The following is a 20,640-nucleotide window of genomic DNA, read 5'->3' as shown; positions in this document are numbered from 1 at the left end:
AGAGGCCCCGCGCGCCTGCTCGGGCAGCCGGTCTCGCCCAGGTGGCCGCTGGGTGGCTTTCTTCCCGAGGTGTCCTGCTGCCAGGACGAGGGTCAAGTTTTCTCGGGGGAAAATTTCTCAGTGCTCTCGGGCGCTTGTTCTTCTGGGAATGTCCACTGCTGTGGCCAAGGCGGGGGACGCACAGCTCGGGCCAGGGCAAGCAGCCGCCCTCCTCCGTCGCCTCCTGGAGCCGTATCCTTGGGTGGGTGCGTGGCTCCCAGCGGAGGTCTCGGGGACCCTTCCGGTCCTCTTCGTCCGGAAAGCGCCACTGCCCCTCCAGCCCATCAGGAAAACGGCAGCCGCGCCCTTCGCCGACCCGCTCCGCCCTCCTCCACACTCAGGGCCTGGGGCTGCGGGGCTGAATCGTGAGGCTTTCCAGCCCAGGACTTCACCTCTGGCCCCTTTCACACCCGGGATCTTGGGAAGAAGAAACAAAACCAAACACAGCCAAAGCCATCTCCTCCGACCCGGGGCCCCTCCACATCCCTTCCGATCCCGGGTTCCTGCCGGCCTCCCGGGGCGTTTCTCCCAGGCAGGCCTTCGCGGCCACTACACGGGGCTGAGCACTCGAGTCCTCGGGCGTCACGGGGCCCGCGGCCACGCCAAGCACGCACGACTCCCGGGTCTCGTCTGCTCCTGGGTGCCCTGGGCCTCTTCCCTGTGCCGCTGCTGGGTCTTGTGCCCCTGCTTGGCCTCCTTCAGACCCGGCCCCGTGCTACGCGGCCACGTGCTACAGGATCGTGCCAGCAGAACTGGCCCTGGCTGAGCCCCGTACCCACCCTCCTGCCATCCCTGGCCCTGCTAGCAAATGGCAGAGATCCTCTGGCCTCCGAGCCCAGACAAAAATCCTGATGCAGTTGGCCGAGGGGCCGCAAACCAAGGCTTCGCTTGTTCCCGCTCAGGCCCCAGCCATACCCTCTTGTCCTTCGGCTGCTCGTGTGTGGGGTGGGGGAGAGGAGGGTGCGTCCCCGTGCGTGCGTGCGTGGTCTGGGTGTCTCTGCGTGGTGTGTGTGTGTGTGTGTGTGTGTGTTAGATGCCGTGCCTGGTGTAGGTGGGGAAGAGCAAGCCCTCACGCACAGAGCCCCATCACACACTGGGGCCGGGCCGAGGGGGTCAATCTGCTCGGCCTGATTGCGTTGGGCATACATTGCAGAAGGTGGGTTTTCCAAGGCGGAGCAGAGGGTCCCGGCACCTGAGGTTGTCCACGGGGAGAATGTCTGTTCCACGGGGGCAAGCGGTCCCTTCCGTCGTGCCCAAGCCCATGTGACCCCGAAGGCCAGGTGGCCCCGGTCCTTGAGCTGACTGAGGAGTGCTTTGAGACCCGGAGGGTGGCACAGGCGACTGGGCGCCAGCGGCGGCCCTCCCTCCCTTTGAGCGGGACGGGGAGCTGCCGCTGGCATCCGGAGCTCTGGCGGCCTGCGCCCTCTGTCCCTGTGACCGCAGGCTCTGCCGTGGGAGGCGGGATCCCACGTAGAGGTCGCGCGCTGGCTGCCCTGTCTTGGGTTGAGCGACGGAGGGCGACGTGGAGCAGCACCCGACTGAGGCTCCCTGCTTCTCTGTCCCCTGGAGTCTTGCCCTGGACCCAGTGCACCACCTTGTGGCGAGCCCAGGTGTGGCGCGTCCCGCTGTGGGGCCCGCTGGGGTGCAGGACCCACTTTCTCATGGCTTCCGCACGTCCCTCCCCGCCCGCCTGGAGGGCAGTTGGGGAGCGGTCCCCAACGTGGCCTGGGACCAACCTCGCTGGTGACCCGTGTCGCGGGCGCGCGCCCCAGGAGAGTGTGGGGAGGGGAGAGGATTCGGGGACGTAGCTGTGAGGATTCGGTGTGCGTGGGTCTGGCGGGTGGCCCGGACGGGGTCGGGGTCGTGGTCACGGTGGGTCGTTGTGGTGGTGGTGGTGGTGGTGGTGCTGGGGGTGGTGGTGGTGGTGGGGGGGGTGGTGGCGAAGTCCCCGAAGACAAAAGGAGCAGCGAGGGAGGGAGGAGCAAAAGCCTACAGCACCCGGTATTCCCAGGCGGTCTCCCATCCAAGTACTAACCAGGCCCGACCCTGCTTAGCTTCCGAGATCAGACGAGATCGGGCGCGTTCAGGGTGGTATGGCCGTAGACGCTAGCCGCCGCCTCCGGGAGCCCCAAGAGCCTGCCGAGGGCCCCGGCGTGCGTCTCCACGCTGCTCTCCTGGCACGGCTGGGAGTCCGGGTGGGGGCTGGCAGCCCGGGGCCAGCGGCCAGAGGCCCCGCGCGCCTGCTCGGGCAGCCGGTCTCGCCCAGGTGGCCGCTGGGTGGCTTTCTTCCCGAGGTGTCCTGCTGCCAGGACGAGGGTCAAGTTTTCTCGGGGGAAAATTTCTCAGTGCTCTCGGGCGCTTGTTCTTCTGGGAATGTCCACTGCTGTGGCCAAGGCGGGGGACGCACAGCTCGGGCCAGGGCAAGCAGCCGCCCTCCTCCGTCGCCTCCTGGAGCCGTATCCTTGGGTGGGTGCGTGGCTCCCAGAGGAGGTCTCGGGGACCCTTCCGGTCCTCTTCGTCCGGAAAGCGCCACTGCCCCTCCAGCCCATCAGGAAAACGGCAGCCGCGCCCTTCGCCGACCCGCTCCGCCCTCCTCCACACTCAGGGCCTGGGGCTGCGGGGCTGAATCGTGAGGCTTTCCAGCCCAGGACTTCACCTCTGGCCCCTTTCACACCCGGGATCTTGGGAAGAAGAAACAAAACCAAACACAGCCAAAGCCATCTCCTCCGACCCGGGGCCCCTCCACATCCCTTCCGATCCCGGGTTCCTGCCGGCCTCCCGGGGCGTTTCTCCCAGGCAGGCCTTCGCGGCCACTACACGGGGCTGAGCACTCGAGTCCTCGGGCGTCACGGGGCCCGCGGCCACGCCAAGCACGCACGACTCCCGGGTCTCGTCTGCTCCTGGGTGCCCTGGGCCTCTTCCCTGTGCCGCTGCTGGGTCTTGTGCCCCTGCTTGGCCTCCTTCAGACCCGGCCCCGTGCTACGCGGCCACGTGCTACAGGATCGTGCCAGCAGAACTGGCCCTGGCTGAGCCCCGTACCCACCCTCCTGCCATCCCTGGCCCTGCTAGCAAATGGCAGAGATCCTCTGGCCTCCGAGCCCAGACAAAAATCCTGATGCAGTTGGCCGAGGGGCCGCAAACCAAGGCTTCGCTTGTTCCCGCTCAGGCCCCAGCCATACCCTCTTGTCCTTCGGCTGCTCGTGTGTGGGGTGGGGGAGAGGAGGGTGCGTCCCCGTGCGTGCGTGCGTGGTCTGGGTGTCTCTGCGTGGTGTGTGTGTGTGTGTGTGTGTGTGTTAGATGCCGTGCCTGGTGTAGGTGGGGAAGAGCAAGCCCTCACGCACAGAGCCCCATCACACACTGGGGCCGGGCCGAGGGGGTCAATCTGCTCGGCCTGATTGCGTTGGGCATACATTGCAGAAGGTGGGTTTTCCAAGGCGGAGCAGAGGGTCCCGGCACCTGAGGTTGTCCACGGGGAGAATGTCTGTTCCACGGGGGCAAGCGGTCCCTTCCGTCGTGCCCAAGCCCATGTGACCCCGAAGGCCAGGTGGCCCCGGTCCTTGAGCTGACTGAGGAGTGCTTTGAGACCCGGAGGGTGGCACAGGCGACTGGGCGCCAGCGGCGGCCCTCCCTCCCTTTGAGCGGGACGGGGAGCTGCCGCTGGCATCCGGAGCTCTGGCGGCCTGCGCCCTCTGTCCCTGTGACCGCAGGCTCTGCCGTGGGAGGCGGGATCCCACGTAGAGGTCGCACGCTGGCTGCCCTGTCTTGGGTTGAGCGACGGAGCGCGACGTGGAGCAGCACCCGACTGAGGCTCCCTGCTTCTCTGTCCCCTGGCGTCTTGCCCTGGACCCAGTGCACCACCTTGTGGCGAGCCCAGGTGTGGCGCGTCCCGCTGTGGGGCCCGCTGGGGTGCAGGACCCACTTTCTCATGGCTTCCGCACGTCCCTCCCAGCCCGCCTGGAGGGCAGTTGGGGAGCGGTCCCCAACGTGGCCTGGGACCAACCTCGCTGGTGACCCGTGTCGCGGGCGCGCGCCCCAGGAGAGTGTGGGGAGGGGAGAGGATTCGGGGACGTAGCTGTGAGGATTCGGTGTGCGTGGGTCTGGCGGGTGGCCCGGACGGGGTCGGGGTCGTGGTCACGGTGGGTCGTTGTGGTGGTGGTGGTGGTGGTGGTGCTGGGGGTGGTGGTGGTGGTGGGGGGGGTGGTGGCGAAGTCCCCGAAGACAAAAGGAGCAGCGAGGGAGGGAGGAGCAAAAGCCTACAGCACCCGGTATTCCCAGGCGGTCTCCCATCCAAGTACTAACCAGGCCCGACCCTGCTTAGCTTCCGAGATCAGACGAGATCGGGCGCGTTCAGGGTGGTATGGCCGTAGACGCTAGCCGCCGCCTCCGGGAGCCCCAAGAGCCTGCCGAGGGCCCCGGCGTGCGTCTCCACGCTGCTCTCCTGGCACGGCTGGGAGTCCGGGTGGGGGCTGGCAGCCCGGGGCCAGCGGCCAGAGGCCCCGCGCGCCTGCTCGGGCAGCCGGTCTCGCCCAGGTGGCCGCTGGGTGGCTTTCTTCCCGAGGTGTCCTGCTGCCAGGACGAGGGTCAAGTTTTCTCGGGGGAAAATTTCTCAGTGCTCTCGGGCGCTTGTTCTTCTGGGAATGTCCACTGCTGTGGCCAAGGCGGGGGACGCACAGCTCGGGCCAGGGCAAGCAGCCGCCCTCCTCCGTCGCCTCCTGGAGCCGTATCCTTGGGTGGGTGCGTGGCTCCCAGCGGAGGTCTCGGGGACCCTTCCGGTCCTCTTCGTCCGGAAAGCGCCACTGCCCCTCCAGCCCATCAGGAAAACGGCAGCCGCGCCCTTCGCCGACCCGCTCCGCCCTCCTCCACACTCAGGGCCTGGGGCTGCGGGGCTGAATCGTGAGGCTTTCCAGCCCAGGACTTCACCTCTGGCCCCTTTCACACCCGGGATCTTGGGAAGAAGAAACAAAACCAAACACAGCCAAAGCCATCTCCTCCGACCCGGGGCCCCTCCACATCCCTTCCGATCCCGGGTTCCTGCCGGCCTCCCGGGGCGTTTCTCCCAGGCAGGCCTTCGCGGCCACTACACGGGGCTGAGCACTCGAGTCCTCGGGCGTCACGGGGCCCGCGGCCACGCCAAGCACGCACGACTCCCGGGTCTCGTCTGCTCCTGGGTGCCCTGGGCCTCTTCCCTGTGCCGCTGCTGGGTCTTGTGCCCCTGCTTGGCCTCCTTCAGACCCGGCCCCGTGCTACGCGGCCACGTGCTACAGGATCGTGCCAGCAGAACTGGCCCTGGCTGAGCCCCGTACCCACCCTCCTGCCATCCCTGGCCCTGCTAGCAAATGGCAGAGATCCTCTGGCCTCCGAGCCCAGACAAAAATCCTGATGCAGTTGGCCGAGGGGCCGCAAACCAAGGCTTCGCTTGTTCCCGCTCAGGCCCCAGCCATACCCTCTTGTCCTTCGGCTGCTCGTGTGTGGGGTGGGGGAGAGGAGGGTGCGTCCCCGTGCGTGCGTGCGTGGTCTGGGTGTCTCTGCGTGGTGTGTGTGTGTGTGTGTGTGTGTGTGTTAGATGCCGTGCCTGGTGTAGGTGGGGAAGAGCAAGCCCTCACGCACAGAGCCCCATCACACACTGGGGCCGGGCCGAGGGGGTCAATCTGCTCGGCCTGATTGCGTTGGGCATACATTGCAGAAGGTGGGTTTTCCAAGGCGGAGCAGAGGGTCCCGGCACCTGAGGTTGTCCACGGGGAGAATGTCTGTTCCACGGGGGCAAGCGGTCCCTTCCGTCGTGCCCAAGCCCATGTGACCCCGAAGGCCAGGTGGCCCCGGTCCTTGAGCTGACTGAGGAGTGCTTTGAGACCCGGAGGGTGGCACAGGCGACTGGGCGCCAGCGGCGGCCCTCCCTCCCTTTGAGCGGGACGGGGAGCTGCCGCTGGCATCCGGAGCTCTGGCGGCCTGCGCCCTCTGTCCCTGTGACCGCAGGCTCTGCCGTGGGAGGCGGGATCCCACGTAGAGGTCGCGCGCTGGCTGCCCTGTCTTGGGTTGAGCGACGGAGCGCGACGTGGAGCAGCACCCGACTGAGGCTCCCTGCTTCTCTGTCCCCTGGCGTCTTGCCCTGGACCCAGTGCACCACCTTGTGGCGAGCCCAGGTGTGGCGCGTCCCGCTGTGGGGCCCGCTGGGGTGCAGGACCCACTTTCTCATGGCTTCCGCACGTCCCTCCCCGCCCGCCTGGAGGGCAGTTGGGGAGCGGTCCCCAACGTGGCCTGGGACCAACCTCGCTGGTGACCCGTGTCGCGGGCGCGCGCCCCAGGAGAGTGTGGGGAGGGGAGAGGATTCGGGGACGTAGCTGTGAGGATTCGGTGTGCGTGGGTCTGGCGGGTGGCCCGGACGGGGTCGGGGTCGTGGTCACGGTGGGTCGTTGTGGTGGTGGTGGTGGTGGTGGTGCTGGGGGTGGTGGTGGTGGTGGGGGGGGTGGTGGCGAAGTCCCCGAAGACAAAAGGAGCAGCGAGGGAGGGAAGAGCAAAAGCCTACAGCACCCGGTATTCCCAGGCGGTCTCCCATCCAAGTACTAACCAGGCCCGACCCTGCTTAGCTTCCGAGATCAGACGAGATCGGGCGCGTTCAGGGTGGTATGGCCGTAGACGCTAGCCGCCGCCTCCGGGAGCCCCAAGAGCCTGCCGAGGGCCCCGGCGTGCGTCTCCACGCTGCTCTCCTGGCACGGCTGGGAGTCCGGGTGGGGGCTGGCAGCCCGGGGCCAGCGGCCAGAGGCCCCGCGCGCCTGCTCGGGCAGCCGGTCTCGCCCAGGTGGCCGCTGGGTGGCTTTCTTCCCGAGGTGTCCTGCTGCCAGGACGAGGGTCAAGTTTTCTCGGGGGAAAATTTCTCAGTGCTCTCGGGCGCTTGTTCTTCTGGGAATGTCCACTGCTGTGGCCAAGGCGGGGGACGCACAGCTCGGGCCAGGGCAAGCAGCCGCCCTCCTCCGTCGCCTCCTGGAGCCGTATCCTTGGGTGGGTGCGTGGCTCCCAGCGGAGGTCTCGGGGACCCTTCCGGTCCTCTTCGTCCGGAAAGCGCCACTGCCCCTCCAGCCCATCAGGAAAACGGCAGCCGCGCCCTTCGCCGACCCGCTCCGCCCTCCTCCACACTCAGGGCCTGGGGCTGCGGGGCTGAATCGTGAGGCTTTCCAGCCCAGGACTTCACCTCTGGCCCCTTTCACACCCGGGATCTTGGGAAGAAGAAACAAAACCAAACACAGCCAAAGCCATCTCCTCCGACCCGGGGCCCCTCCACATCCCTTCCGATCCCGGGTTCCTGCCGGCCTCCCGGGGCGTTTCTCCCAGGCAGGCCTTCGCGGCCACTACACGGGGCTGAGCACTCGAGTCCTCGGGCGTCACGGGGCCCGCGGCCACGCCAAGCACGCACGACTCCCGGGTCTCGTCTGCTCCTGGGTGCCCTGGGCCTCTTCCCTGTGCCGCTGCTGGGTCTTGTGCCCCTGCTTGGCCTCCTTCAGACCCGGCCCCGTGCTACGCGGCCACGTGCTACAGGATCGTGCCAGCAGAACTGGCCCTGGCTGAGCCCCGTACCCACCCTCCTGCCATCCCTGGCCCTGCTAGCAAATGGCAGAGATCCTCTGGCCTCCGAGCCCAGACAAAAATCCTGATGCAGTTGGCCGAGGGGCCGCAAACCAAGGCTTCGCTTGTTCCCGCTCAGGCCCCAGCCATACCCTCTTGTCCTTCGGCTGCTCGTGTGTGGGGTGGGGGAGAGGAGGGTGCGTCCCCGTGCGTGCGTGCGTGGTCTGGGTGTCTCTGCGTGGTGTGTGTGTGTGTGTGTGTGTGTGTTAGATGCCGTGCCTGGTGTAGGTGGGGAAGAGCAAGCCCTCACGCACAGAGCCCCATCACACACTGGGGCCGGGCCGAGGGGGTCAATCTGCTCGGCCTGATTGCGTTGGGCATACATTGCAGAAGGTGGGTTTTCCAAGGCGGAGCAGAGGGTCCCGGCACCTGAGGTTGTCCACGGGGAGAATGTCTGTTCCACGGGGGCAAGCGGTCCCTTCCGTCGTGCCCAAGCCCATGTGACCCCGAAGGCCAGGTGGCCCCGGTCCTTGAGCTGACTGAGGAGTGCTTTGAGACCCGGAGGGTGGCACAGGCGACTGGGCGCCAGCGGCGGCCCTCCCTCCCTTTGAGCGGGACGGGGAGCTGCCGCTGGCATCCGGAGCTCTGGCGGCCTGCGCCCTCTGTCCCTGTGACCGCAGGCTCTGCCGTGGGAGGCGGGATCCCACGTAGAGGTCGCGCGCTGGCTGCCCTGTCTTGGGTTGAGCGACGGAGCGTGACGTAGAGCAGCACCCGACTGAGGCTCCCTGCTTCTCTGTCCCCTGGCGTCTTGCCCTGGACCCAGTGCACCACCTTGTGGCGAGCCCAGGTGTGGCGCGTCCCGCTGTGGGGCCCGCTGGGGTGCAGGACCCACTTTCTCATGGCTTCCGCACGTCCCTCCCCGCCCGCCTGGAGGGCAGTTGGGGAGCGGTCCCCAACGTGGCCTGGGACCAACCTCGCTGGTGACCCGTGTCGCGGGCGCGCGCCCCAGGAGAGTGTGGGGAGGGGAGAGGATTCGGGGACGTAGCTGTGAGGATTCGGTGTGCGTGGGTCTGGCGGGTGGCCCGGACGGGGTCGGGGTCGTGGTCACGGTGGGTCGTTGTGGTGGTGGTGGTGGTGGTGGTGCTGGGGGTGGTGGTGGTGGTGGGGGGGGTGGTGGCGAAGTCCCCGAAGACAAAAGGAGCAGCGAGGGAGGGAGGAGCAAAAGCCTACAGCACCCGGTATTCCCAGGCGGTCTCCCATCCAAGTACTAACCAGGCCCGACCCTGCTTAGCTTCCGAGATCAGACGAGATCGGGCGCGTTCAGGGTGGTATGGCCGTAGACGCTAGCCGCCGCCTCCGGGAGCCCCAAGAGCCTGCCGAGGGCCCCGGCGTGCGTCTCCACGCTGCTCTCCTGGCACGGCTGGGAGTCCGGGTGGGGGCTGGCAGCCCGGGGCCAGCGGCCAGAGGCCCCGCGCGCCTGCTCGGGCAGCCGGTCTCGCCCAGGTGGCCGCTGGGTGGCTTTCTTCCCGAGGTGTCCTGCTGCCAGGACGAGGGTCAAGTTTTCTCGGGGGAAAATTTCTCAGTGCTCTCGGGCGCTTGTTCTTCTGGGAATGTCCACTGCTGTGGCCAAGGCGGGGGACGCACAGCTCGGGCCAGGGCAAGCAGCCGCCCTCCTCCGTCGCCTCCTGGAGCCGTATCCTTGGGTGGGTGCGTGGCTCCCAGCGGAGGTCTCGGGGACCCTTCCGGTCCTCTTCGTCCGGAAAGCGCCACTGCCCCTCCAGCCCATCAGGAAAACGGCAGCCGCGCCCTTCGCCGACCCGCTCCGCCCTCCTCCACACTCAGGGCCTGGGGCTGCGGGGCTGAATCGTGAGGCTTTCCAGCCCAGGACTTCACCTCTGGCCCCTTTCACACCCGGGATCTTGGGAAGAAGAAACAAAACCAAACACAGCCAAAGCCATCTCCTCCGACCCGGGGCCCCTCCACATCCCTTCCGATCCCGGGTTCCTGCCGGCCTCCCGGGGCGTTTCTCCCAGGCAGGCCTTCGCGGCCACTACACGGGGCTGAGCACTCGAGTCCTCGGGCGTCACGGGGCCCGCGGCCACGCCAAGCACGCACGACTCCCGGGTCTCGTCTGCTCCTGGGTGCCCTGGGCCTCTTCCCTGTGCCGCTGCTGGGTCTTGTGCCCCTGCTTGGCCTCCTTCAGACCCGGCCCCGTGCTACGCGGCCACGTGCTACAGGATCGTGCCAGCAGAACTGGCCCTGGCTGAGCCCCGTACCCACCCTCCTGCCATCCCTGGCCCTGCTAGCAAATGGCAGAGATCCTCTGGCCTCCGAGCCCAGACAAAAATCCTGATGCAGTTGGCCGAGGGGCCGCAAACCAAGGCTTCGCTTATTCCCGCTCAGGCCCCAGCCATACCCTCTTGTCCTTCGGCTGCTCTTGTGTGGGGTGGGGGAGAGGAGGGTGCGTCCCCGTGCGTGCGTGCGTGGTCTGGGTGTCTCTGCGTGGTGTGTGTGTGTGTGTGTGTGTGTGTGTTAGATGCCGTGCCTGGTGTAGGTGGGGAAGAGCAAGCCCTCACGCACAGAGCCCCATCACACACTGGGGCCGGGCCGAGGGGGTCAATCTGCTCGGCCTGATTGCGTTGGGCATACATTGCAGAAGGTGGGTTTTCCAAGGCGGAGCAGAGGGTCCCGGCACCTGAGGTTGTCCACGGGGAGAATGTCTGTTCCACGGGGGCAAGCGGTCCCTTCCGTCGTGCCCAAGCCCATGTGACCCCGAAGGCCAGGTGGCCCCGGTCCTTGAGCTGACTGAGGAGTGCTTTGAGACCCGGAGGGTGGCACAGGCGACTGGGCGCCAGCGGCGGCCCTCCCTCCCTTTGAGCGGGACGGGGAGCTGCCGCTGGCATCCGGAGCTCTGGCGGCCTGCGCCCTCTGTCCCTGTGACCGCAGGCTCTGCCGTGGGAGGCGGGATCCCACGTAGAGGTCGCGCGCTGGCTGCCCTGTCTTGGGTTGAGCGACGGAGCGCGACGTGGAGCAGCACCCGACTGAGGCTCCCTGCTTCTCTGTCCCCTGGCGTCTTGCCCTGGACCCAGTGCACCACCTTGTGGCGAGCCCAGGTGTGGCGCGTCCCGCTGTGGGGCCCGCTGGGGTGCAGGACCCACTTTCTCATGGCTTCCGCACGTCCCTCCCCGCCCGCCTGGAGGGCAGTTGGGGAGCGGTCCCCAACGTGGCCTGGGACCAACCTCGCTGGTGACCCGTGTCGCGGGCGCGCGCCCCAGGAGAGTGTGGGGAGGGGAGAGGATTCGGGGACGTAGCTGTGAGGATTCGGTGTGCGTGGGTCTGGCGGGTGGCCCGGACGGGGTCGGGGTCGTGGTCACGGTGGGTCGTTGTGGTGGTGGTGGTGGTGGTGGTGCTGGGGGTGGTGGTGGTGGTGGGGGGGGTGGTGGCGAAGTCCCCGAAGACAAAAGGAGCAGCGAGGGAGGGAGGAGCAAAAGCCTACAGCACCCGGTATTCCCAGGCGGTCTCCCATCCAAGTACTAACCAGGCCCGACCCTGCTTAGCTTCCGAGATCAGACGAGATCGGGCGCGTTCAGGGTGGTATGGCCGTAGACGCTAGCCGCCGCCTCCGGGAGCCCCAAGAGCCTGCCGAGGGCCCCGGCGTGCGTCTCCACGCTGCTCTCCTGGCACGGCTGGGAGTCCGGGTGGGGGCTGGCAGCCCGGGGCCAGCGGCCAGAGGCCCCGCGCGCCTGCTCGGGCAGCCGGTCTCGCCCAGGTGGCCGCTGGGTGGCTTTCTTCCCGAGGTGTCCTGCTGCCAGGACGAGGGTCAAGTTTTCTCGGGGGAAAATTTCTCAGTGCTCTCGGGCGCTTGTTCTTCTGGGAATGTCCACTGCTGTGGCCAAGGCGGGGGACGCACAGCTCGGGCCAGGGCAAGCAGCCGCCCTCCTCCGTCGCCTCCTGGAGCCGTATCCTTGGGTGGGTGCGTGGCTCCCAGCGGAGGTCTCGGGGACCCTTCCGGTCCTCTTCGTCCGGAAAGCGCCACTGCCCCTCCAGCCCATCAGGAAAACGGCAGCCGCGCCCTTCGCCGACCCGCTCCGCCCTCCTCCACACTCAGGGCCTGGGGCTGCGGGGCTGAATCGTGAGGCTTTCCAGCCCAGGACTTCACCTCTGGCCCCTTTCACACCCGGGATCTTGGGAAGAAGAAACAAAACCAAACACAGCCAAAGCCATCTCCTCCGACCCGGGGCCCCTCCACATCCCTTCCGATCCCGGGTTCCTGCCGGCCTCCCGGGGCGTTTCTCCCAGGCAGGCCTTCGCGGCCACTACACGGGGCTGAGCACTCGAGTCCTCGGGCGTCACGGGGCCCGCGGCCACGCCAAGCACGCACGACTCCCGGGTCTCGTCTGCTCCTGGGTGCCCTGGGCCTCTTCCCTGTGCCGCTGCTGGGTCTTGTGCCCCTGCTTGGCCTCCTTCAGACCCGGCCCCGTGCTACGCGGCCACGTGCTACAGGATCGTGCCAGCAGAACTGGCCCTGGCTGAGCCCCGTACCCACCCTCCTGCCATCCCTGGCCCTGCTAGCAAATGGCAGAGATCCTCTGGCCTCCGAGCCCAGACAAAAATCCTGATGCAGTTGGCCGAGGGGCCGCAAACCAAGGCTTCGCTTGTTCCCGCTCAGGCCCCAGCCATACCCTCTTGTCCTTCGGCTGCTCGTGTGTGGGGTGGGGGAGAGGAGGGTGCGTCCCCGTGCGTGCGTGCGTGGTCTGGGTGTCTCTGCGTGGTGTGTGTGTGTGTGTGTGTGTGTGTTAGATGCCGTGCCTGGTGTAGGTGGGGAAGAGCAAGCCCTCACGCACAGAGCCCCATCACACACTGGGGCCGGGCCGAGGGGGTCAATCTGCTCGGCCTGATTGCGTTGGGCATACATTGCAGAAGGTGGGTTTTCCAAGGCGGAGCAGAGGGTCCCGGCACCTGAGGTTGTCCACGGGGAGAATGTCTGTTCCACGGGGGCAAGCGGTCCCTTCCGTCGTGCCCAAGCCCATGTGACCCCGAAGGCCAGGTGGCCCCGGTCCTTGAGCTGACTGAGGAGTGCTTTGAGACCCGGAGGGTGGCACAGGCGACTGGGCGCCAGCGGCGGCCCTCCCTCCCTTTGAGCGGGACGGGGAGCTGCCGCTGGCATCCGGAGCTCTGGCGGCCTGCGCCCTCTGTCCCTGTGACCGCAGGCTCTGCCGTGGGAGGCGGGATCCCACGTAGAGGTCGCGCGCTGGCTGCCCTGTCTTGGGTTGAGCGACGGAGCGCGACGTGGAGCAGCACCCGACTGAGGCTCCCTGCTTCTCTGTCCCCTGGCGTCTTGCCCTGGACCCAGTGCACCACCTTGTGGCGAGCCCAGGTGTGGCGCGTCCCGCTGTGGGGCCCGCTGGGGTGCAGGACCCACTTTCTCATGGCTTCCGCACGTCCCTCCCCGCCCGCCTGGAGGGCAGTTGGGGAGCGGTCCCCAACGTGGCCTGGGACCAACCTCGCTGGTGACCCGTGTCGCGGGCGCGCGCCCCAGGAGAGTGTGGGGAGGCGAGAGGATTCGGGGACGTAGCTGTGAGGATTCGGTGTGCGTGGGTCTGGCGGGTGGCCCGGACGGGGTCGGGGTCGTGGTCACGGTGGGTCGTTGTGGTGGTGGTGGTGGTGGTGGTGCTGGGGGTGGTGGTGGTGGTGGGGGGGGTGGTGGCGAAGTCCCCGAAGACAAAAGGAGCAGCGAGGGAGGGAGGAGCAAAAGCCTACAGCACCCGGTATTCCCAGGCGGTCTCCCATCCAAGTACTAACCAGGCCCGACCCTGCTTAGCTTCCGAGATCAGACGAGATCGGGCGCGTTCAGGGTGGTATGGCCGTAGACGCTAGCCGCCGCCTCCGGGAGCCCCAAGAGCCTGCCGAGGGCCCCGGCGTGCGTCTCCACGCTGCTCTCCTGGCACGGCTGGGAGTCCGGGTGGGGGCTGGCAGCCCGGGGCCAGCGGCCAGAGGCCCCGCGCGCCTGCTCGGGCAGCCGGTCTCGCCCAGGTGGCCGCTGGGTGGCTTTCTTCCCGAGGTGTCCTGCTGCCAGGACGAGGGTCAAGTTTTCTCGGGGGAAAATTTCTCAGTGCTCTCGGGCGCTTGTTCTTCTGGGAATGTCCACTGCTGTGGCCAAGGCGGGGGACGCACAGCTCGGGCCAGGGCAAGCAGCCGCCCTCCTCCGTCGCCTCCTGGAGCCGTATCCTTGGGTGGGTGCGTGGCTCCCAGCGGAGGTCTCGGGGACCCTTCCGGTCCTCTTCGTCCGGAAAGCGCCACTGCCCCTCCAGCCCATCAGGAAAACGGCAGCCGCGCCCTTCGCCGACCCGCTCCGCCCTCCTCCACACTCAGGGCCTGGGGCTGCGGGGCTGAATCGTGAGGCTTTCCAGCCCAGGACTTCACCTCTGGCCCCTTTCACACCCGGGATCTTGGGAAGAAGAAACAAAACCAAACACAGCCAAAGCCATCTCCTCCGACCCGGGGCCCCTCCACATCCCTTCCGATCCCGGGTTCCTGCCGGCCTCCCGGGGCGTTTCTCCCAGGCAGGCCTTCGCGGCCACTACACGGGGCTGAGCACTCGAGTCCTCGGGCGTCACGGGGCCCGCGGCCACGCCAAGCACGCACGACTCCCGGGTCTCGTCTGCTCCTGGGTGCCCTGGGCCTCTTCCCTGTGCCGCTGCTGGGTCTTGTGCCCCTGCTTGGCCTCCTTCAGACCCGGCCCCGTGCTACGCGGCCACGTGCTACAGGATCGTGCCAGCAGAACTGGCCCTGGCTGAGCCCCGTACCCACCCTCCTGCCATCCCTGGCCCTGCTAGCAAATGGCAGAGATCCTCTGGCCTCCGAGCCCAGACAAAAATCCTGATGCAGTTGGCCGAGGGGCCGCAAACCAAGGCTTCGCTTGTTCCCGCTCAGGCCCCAGCCATACCCTCTTGTCCTTCGGCTGCTCGTGTGTGGGGTGGGGGAGAGGAGGGTGCGTCCCCGTGCGTGCGTGCGTGGTCTGGGTGTCTCTGCGTGGTGTGTGTGTGTGTGTGTGTGTGTGTTAGATGCCGTGCCTGGTGTAGGTGGGGAAGAGCAAGCCCTCACGCACAGAGCCCCATCACACACTGGGGCCGGGCCGAGGGGGTCAATCTGCTCGGCCTGATTGCGTTGGGCATACATTGCAGAAGGTGGGTTTTCCAAGGCGGAGCAGAGGGTCCCGGCACCTGAGGTTGTCCACGGGGAGAATGTCTGTTCCACGGGGGCAAGCGGTCCCTTCCGTCGTGCCCAAGCCCATGTGACCCCGAAGGCCAGGTGGCCCCGGTCCTTGAGCTGACTGAGGAGTGCTTTGAGACCCGGAGGGTGGCACAGGCGACTGGGCGCCAGCGGCGGCCCTCCCTCCCTTTGAGCGGGACGGGGAGCTGCCGCTGGCATCCGGAGCTCTGGCGGCCTGCGCCCTCTGTCCCTGTGACCGCAGGCTCTGCCGTGGGAGGCGGGATCCCACGTAGAGGTCGCGCGCTGGCTGCCCTGTCTTGGGTTGAGCGACGGAGCGCGACGTGGAGCAGCACCCGACTGAGGCTCCCTGCTTCTCTGTCCCCTGGCGTCTTGCCCTGGACCCAGTGCACCACCTTGTGGCGAGCCCAGGTGTGGCGCGTCCCGCTGTGGGGCCCGCTGGGGTGCAGGACCCACTTTCTCATGGCTTCCGCACGTCCCTCCCCGCCCGCCTGGAGGGCAGTTGGGGAGCGGTCCCCAACGTGGCCTGGGACCAACCTCGCTGGTGACCCGTGTCGCGGGCGCGCGCCCCAGGAGAGTGTGGGGAGGCGAGAGGATTCGGGGACGTAGCTGTGAGGATTCGGTGTGCGTGGGTCTGGCGGGTGGCCCGGACGGGGTCGGGGTCGTGGTCACGGTGGGTCGTTGTGGTGGTGGTGGTGGTGGTGGTGCTGGGGGTGGTGGTGGTGGTGGGGGGGGTGGTGGCGAAGTCCCCGAAGACAAAAGGAGCAGCGAGGGAGGGAGGAGCAAAAGCCTACAGCACCCGGTATTCCCAGGCGGTCTCCCATCCAAGTACTAACCAGGCCCGACCCTGCTTAGCTTCCGAGATCAGACGAGATCGGGCGCGTTCAGGGTGGTATGGCCGTAGACGCTAGCCGCCGCCTCCGGGAGCCCCAAGAGCCTGCCGAGGGCCCCGGCGTGCGTCTCCACGCTGCTCTCCTGGCACGGCTGGGAGTCCGGGTGGGGGCTGGCAGCCCGGGGCCAGCGGCCAGAGGCCCCGCGCGCCTGCTCGGGCAGCCGGTCTCGCCCAGGTGGCCGCTGGGTGGCTTTCTTCCCGAGGTGTCCTGCTGCCAGGACGAGGGTCAAGTTTTCTCGGGGGAAAATTTCTCAGTGCTCTCGGGCGCTTGTTCTTCTGGGAATGTCCACTGCTGTGGCCAAGGCGGGGGACGCACAGCTCGGGCCAGGGCAAGCAGCCGCCCTCCTCCGTCGCCTCCTGGAGCCGTATCCTTGGGTGGGTGCGTGGCTCCCAGCGGAGGTCTCGGGGACCCTTCCGGTCCTCTTCGTCCGGAAAGCGCCACTGCCCCTCCAGCCCATCAGGAAAACGGCAGCCGCGCCCTTCGCCGACCCGCTCCGCCCTCCTCCACACTCAGGGCCTGGGGCTGCGGGGCTGAATCGTGAGGCTTTCCAGCCCAGGACTTCACCTCTGGCCCCTTTCACACCCGGGATCTTGGGAAGAAGAAACAAAACCAAACACAGCCAAAGCCATCTCCTCCGACCCGGGGCCCCTCCACATCCCTTCCGATCCCGGGTTCCTGCCGGCCTCCCGGGGCGTTTCTCCCAGGCAGGCCTTCGCGGCCACTACACGGGGCTGAGCACTCGAGTCCTCGGGCGTCACGGGGCCCGCGGCCACGCCAAGCACGCACGACTCCCGGGTCTCGTCTGCTCCTGGGTGCCCTGGGCCTCTTCCCTGTGCCGCTGCTGGGTCTTGTGCCCCTGCTTGGCCTCCTTCAGACCCGGCCCCGTGCTACGCGGCCACGTGCTACAGGATCGTGCCAGCAGAACTGGCCCTGGCTGAGCCCCGTACCCACCCTCCTGCCATCCCTGGCCCTGCTAGCAAATGGCAGAGATCCTCTGGCCTCCGAGCCCAGACAAAAATCCTGATGCAGTTGGCCGAGGGGCCGCAAACCAAGGCTTCGCTTGTTCCCGCTCAGGCCCCAGCCATACCCTCTTGTCCTTCGGCTGCTCGTGTGTGGGGTGGGGGAGAGGAGGGTGCGTCCCCGTGCGTGCGTGCGTGGTCTGGGTGTCTCTGCGTGGTGTGTGTGTGTGTGTGTGTGTGTGTTAGATGCCGTGCCTGGTGTAGGTGGGGAAGAGCAAGCCCTCACGCACAGAGCCCCATCACACACTGGGGCCGGGCCGAGGGGGTCAATCTGCTCGGCCTGATTGCGTTGGGCATACATTGCAGAAGGTGGGTTTTCCAAGGCGGAGCAGAGGGTCCCGGCACCTGAGGTTGTCCACGGGGAGAATGTCTGTTCCACGGGGGCAAGCGGTCCCTTCCGTCGTGCCCAAGCCCATGTGACCCCGAAGGCCAGGTGGCCCCGGTCCTTGAGCTGACTGAGGAGTGCTTTGAGACCCGGAGGGTGGCACAGGCGACTGGGCGCCAGCGGCGGCCCTCCCTCCCTTTGAGCGGGACGGGGAGCTGCCGCTGGCATCCGGAGCTCTGGCGGCCTGCGCCCTCTGTCCCTGTGACCGCAGGCTCTGCCGTGGGAGGCGGGATCCCACGTAGAGGTCGCGCGCTGGCTGCCCTGTCTTGGGTTGAGCGACGGAGCGCGACGTGGAGCAGCACCCGACTGAGGCTCCCTGCTTCTCTGTCCCCTGGCGTCTTGCCCTGGACCCAGTGCACCACCTTGTGGCGAGCCCAGGTGTGGCGCGTCCCGCTGTGGGGCCCGCTGGGGTGCAGGACCCACTTTCTCATGGCTTCCGCACGTCCCTCCCCGCCCGCCTGGAGGGCAGTTGGGGAGCGGTCCCCAACGTGGCCTGGGACCAACCTCGCTGGTGACCCGTGTCGCGGGCGCGCGCCCCAGGAGAGTGTGGGGAGGGGAGAGGATTCGGGGACGTAGCTGTGAGGATTCGGTGTGCGTGGGTCTGGCGGGTGGCCCGGACGGGGTCGGGGTCGTGGTCACGGTGGGTCGTTGTGGTGGTGGTGGTGGTGGTGGTGCTGGGGGTGGTGGTGGTGGTGGGGGGGGTGGTGGCGAAGTCCCCGAAGACAAAAGGAGCAGCGAGGGAGGGAGGAGCAAAAGCCTACAACACCCGGTATTCCCAGGCGGTCTCCCATCCAAGTACTAACCAGGCCCGACCCTGCTTAGCTTCCGAGATCAGACGAGATCGGGCGCGTTCAGGGTGGTATGGCCGTAGACGCTAGCCGCCGCCTCCGGGAGCCCCAAGAGCCTGCCGAGGGCCCCGGCGTGCGTCTCCACGCTGCTCTCCTGGCACGGCTGGGAGTCCGGGTGGGGGCTGGCAGCCCGGGGCCAGCGGCCAGAGGCCCCGCGCGCCTGCTCGGGCAGCCGGTCTCGCCCAGGTGGCCGCTGGGTGGCTTTCTTCCCGAGGTGTCCTGCTGCCAGGACGAGGGTCAAGTTTTCTCGGGGGAAAATTTCTCAGTGCTCTCGGGCGCTTGTTCTTCTGGGAATGTCCACTGCTGTGGCCAAGGCGGGGGACGCACAGCTCGGGCCAGGGCAAGCAGCTGCCCTCCTCCGTCGCCTCCTGGAGCCGTATCCTTGGGTGGGTGCGTGGCTCCCAGCGGAGGTCTCGGGGACCCTTCCGGTCCTCTTCGTCCGGAAAGCGCCACTGCCCCTCCAGCCCATCAGGAAAACGGCAGCCGCGCCCTTCGCCGACCCGCTCCGCCCTCCTCCACACTCAGGGCCTGGGGCTGCGGGGCTGAATCGTGAGGCTTTCCAGCCCAGGACTTCACCTCTGGCCCCTTTCACACCCGGGATCTTGGGAAGAAGAAACAAAACCAAACACAGCCAAAGCCATCTCCTCCGACCCGGGGCCCCTCCACATCCCTTCCGATCCCGGGTTCCTGCCGGCCTCCCGGGGCGTTTCTCCCAGGCAGGCCTTCGCGGCCACTACACGGGGCTGAGCACTCGAGTCCTCGGGCGTCACGGGGCCCGCGGCCACGCCAAGCACGCACGACTCCCGGGTCTCGTCTGCTCCTGGGTGCCCTGGGCCTCTTCCCTGTGCCGCTGCTGGGTCTTGTGCCCCTGCTTGGCCTCCTTCAGACCCGGCCCCGTGCTACGCGGCCACGTGCTACAGGATCGTGCCAGCAGAACTGGCCCTGGCTGAGCCCCGTACCCACCCTCCTGCCATCCCTGGCCCTGCTAGCAAATGGCAGAGATCCTCTGGCCTCCGAGCCCAGACAAAAATCCTGATGCAGTTGGCCGAGGGGCCGCAAACCAAGGCTTCGCTTGTTCCCGCTCAGGCCCCAGCCATACCCTCTTGTCCTTCGGCTGCTCGTGTGTGGGGTGGGGGAGAGGAGGGTGCGTCCCCGTGCGTGCGTGCGTGGTCTGGGTGTCTCTGCGTGGTGTGTGTGTGTGTGTGTGTGTGTGTTAGATGCCGTGCCTGGTGTAGGTGGGGAAGAGCAAGCCCTCACGCACAGAGCCCCATCACACACTGGGGCCGGGCCGAGGGGGTCAATCTGCTCGGCCTGATTGCGTTGGGCATACATTGCAGAAGGTGGGTTTTCCAAGGCGGAGCAGAGGGTCCCGGCACCTGAGGTTGTCCACGGGGAGAATGTCTGTTCCACGGGGGCAAGCGGTCCCTTCCGTCGTGCCCAAGCCCATGTGACCCCGAAGGCCAGGTGGCCCCGGTCCTTGAGCTGACTGAGGAGTGCTTTGAGACCCGGAGGGTGGCACAGGCGACTGGGCGCCAGCGGCGGCCCTCCCTCCCTTTGAGCGGGACGGGGAGCTGCCGCTGGCATCCGGAGCTCTGGCGGCCTGCGCCCTCTGTCCCTGTGACCGCAGGCTCTGCCGTGGGAGGCGGGATCCCACGTAGAGGTCGCGCGCTGGCTGCCCTGTCTTGGGTTGAGCGACGGAGCGCGACGTGGAGCAGCACCCGACTGAGGCTCCCTGCTTCTCTGTCCCCTGGCGTCTTGCCCTGGACCCAGTGCACCACCTTGTGGCGAGCCCAGGTGTGGCGCGTCCCGCTGTGGGGCCCGCTGGGGTGCAGGACCCACTTTCTCATGGCTTCCGCACGTCCCTCCCCGCCCGCCTGGAGGGCAGTTGGGGAGCGGTCCCCAACGTGGCCTGGGACCAACCTCGCTGGTGACCCGTGTCGCGGGCGCGCGCCCCAGGAGAGTGTGGGGAGGGGAGAGGATTCGGGGATGTAGCTGTGAGGATTCGGTGTGCGTGGGTCTGGCGGGTGGCCCGGACGGGGTCGGGGTCGTGGTCACGGTGGGTCGTTGTGGTGGTGGTGGTGGTGGTGGTGCTGGGGGTGGTGGTGGTGGTGGGGGGGGTGGTGGCGAAGTCCCCGAAGACAAAAGGAGCAGCGAGGGAGGGAGGAGCAAAAGCCTACAGCACCCGGTATTCCCAGGCGGTCTCCCATCCAAGTACTAACCAGGCCCGACCCTGCTTAGCTTCCGAGATCAGACGAGATCGGGCGCGTTCAGGGTGGTATGGCCGTAGACGCTAGCCGCCGCCTCCGGGAGCCCCAAGAGCCTGCCGAGGGCCCCGGCGTGCGTCTCCACGCTGCTCTCCTGGCACGGCTGGGAGTCCGGGTGGGGGCTGGCAGCCCGGGGCCAGCGGCCAGAGGCCCCGCGCGCCTGCTCGGGCAGCCGGTCTCGCCCAGGTGGCCGCTGGGTGGCTTTCTTCCCGAGGTGTCCTGCTGCCAGGACGAGGGTCAAGTTTTCTCGGGGGAAAATTTCTCAGTGCTCTCGGGCGCTTGTTCTTCTGGGAATGTCCACTGCTGTGGCCAAGGCGGGGGACGCACAGCTCGGGCCAGGGCAAGCAGCCGCCCTCCTCCGTCGCCTCCTGGAGCCGTATCCTTGGGTGGGTGCGTGGCTCCCAG

At 67.8% G+C, this 20,640-nt stretch overlaps 9 non-coding genes across 9 annotated transcripts; all 9 read right to left on the bottom strand.

Moving 5' to 3' along the window:
- Positions 1 to 2,025: 2,025 nt before the first annotated feature.
- Positions 2,026 to 2,144, bottom strand: LOC141412001 (5S ribosomal RNA). The gene has a single exon (XR_012436840.1). It is a non-coding gene; the product is annotated as a 5S ribosomal RNA (ribosomal RNA).
- A 2,145-nt stretch (positions 2,145 to 4,289) lies between these two features.
- Positions 4,290 to 4,408, bottom strand: LOC141412000 (5S ribosomal RNA). The gene has a single exon (XR_012436839.1). It is a non-coding gene; the product is annotated as a 5S ribosomal RNA (ribosomal RNA).
- Positions 4,409 to 6,555: 2,147 nt separating this feature from the next.
- Positions 6,556 to 6,674, bottom strand: LOC141411999 (5S ribosomal RNA). The gene has a single exon (XR_012436838.1). It is a non-coding gene; the product is annotated as a 5S ribosomal RNA (ribosomal RNA).
- Positions 6,675 to 8,819: 2,145 nt separating this feature from the next.
- On the bottom strand, positions 8,820 to 8,938 carry LOC141411998 (5S ribosomal RNA). Its single transcript, XR_012436837.1, has one exon. It is a non-coding gene; the product is annotated as a 5S ribosomal RNA (ribosomal RNA).
- A 2,147-nt stretch (positions 8,939 to 11,085) lies between these two features.
- LOC141411997 (5S ribosomal RNA) lies at positions 11,086 to 11,204 on the bottom strand. Its single transcript, XR_012436836.1, has one exon. It is a non-coding gene; the product is annotated as a 5S ribosomal RNA (ribosomal RNA).
- Positions 11,205 to 13,349: 2,145 nt separating this feature from the next.
- LOC141411994 (5S ribosomal RNA) lies at positions 13,350 to 13,468 on the bottom strand. Its single transcript, XR_012436834.1, has one exon. It is a non-coding gene; the product is annotated as a 5S ribosomal RNA (ribosomal RNA).
- A 2,145-nt stretch (positions 13,469 to 15,613) lies between these two features.
- Positions 15,614 to 15,732, bottom strand: LOC141411993 (5S ribosomal RNA). Its single transcript, XR_012436833.1, has one exon. It is a non-coding gene; the product is annotated as a 5S ribosomal RNA (ribosomal RNA).
- A 2,145-nt stretch (positions 15,733 to 17,877) lies between these two features.
- LOC141412542 (5S ribosomal RNA) lies at positions 17,878 to 17,996 on the bottom strand. Its single transcript, XR_012437384.1, has one exon. It is a non-coding gene; the product is annotated as a 5S ribosomal RNA (ribosomal RNA).
- Positions 17,997 to 20,141: 2,145 nt separating this feature from the next.
- LOC141411992 (5S ribosomal RNA) lies at positions 20,142 to 20,260 on the bottom strand. The gene has a single exon (XR_012436832.1). It is a non-coding gene; the product is annotated as a 5S ribosomal RNA (ribosomal RNA).
- Positions 20,261 to 20,640: the final 380 nt, after the last annotated feature.

Source organism: Castor canadensis, chromosome 10 (assembly GCF_047511655.1).
Source record: "Castor canadensis chromosome 10, mCasCan1.hap1v2, whole genome shotgun sequence".
Taxonomy (NCBI): Eukaryota; Metazoa; Chordata; class Mammalia; order Rodentia; family Castoridae; genus Castor; species Castor canadensis.
This window is presented reverse-complemented; position numbering and strand designations above follow the sequence as displayed.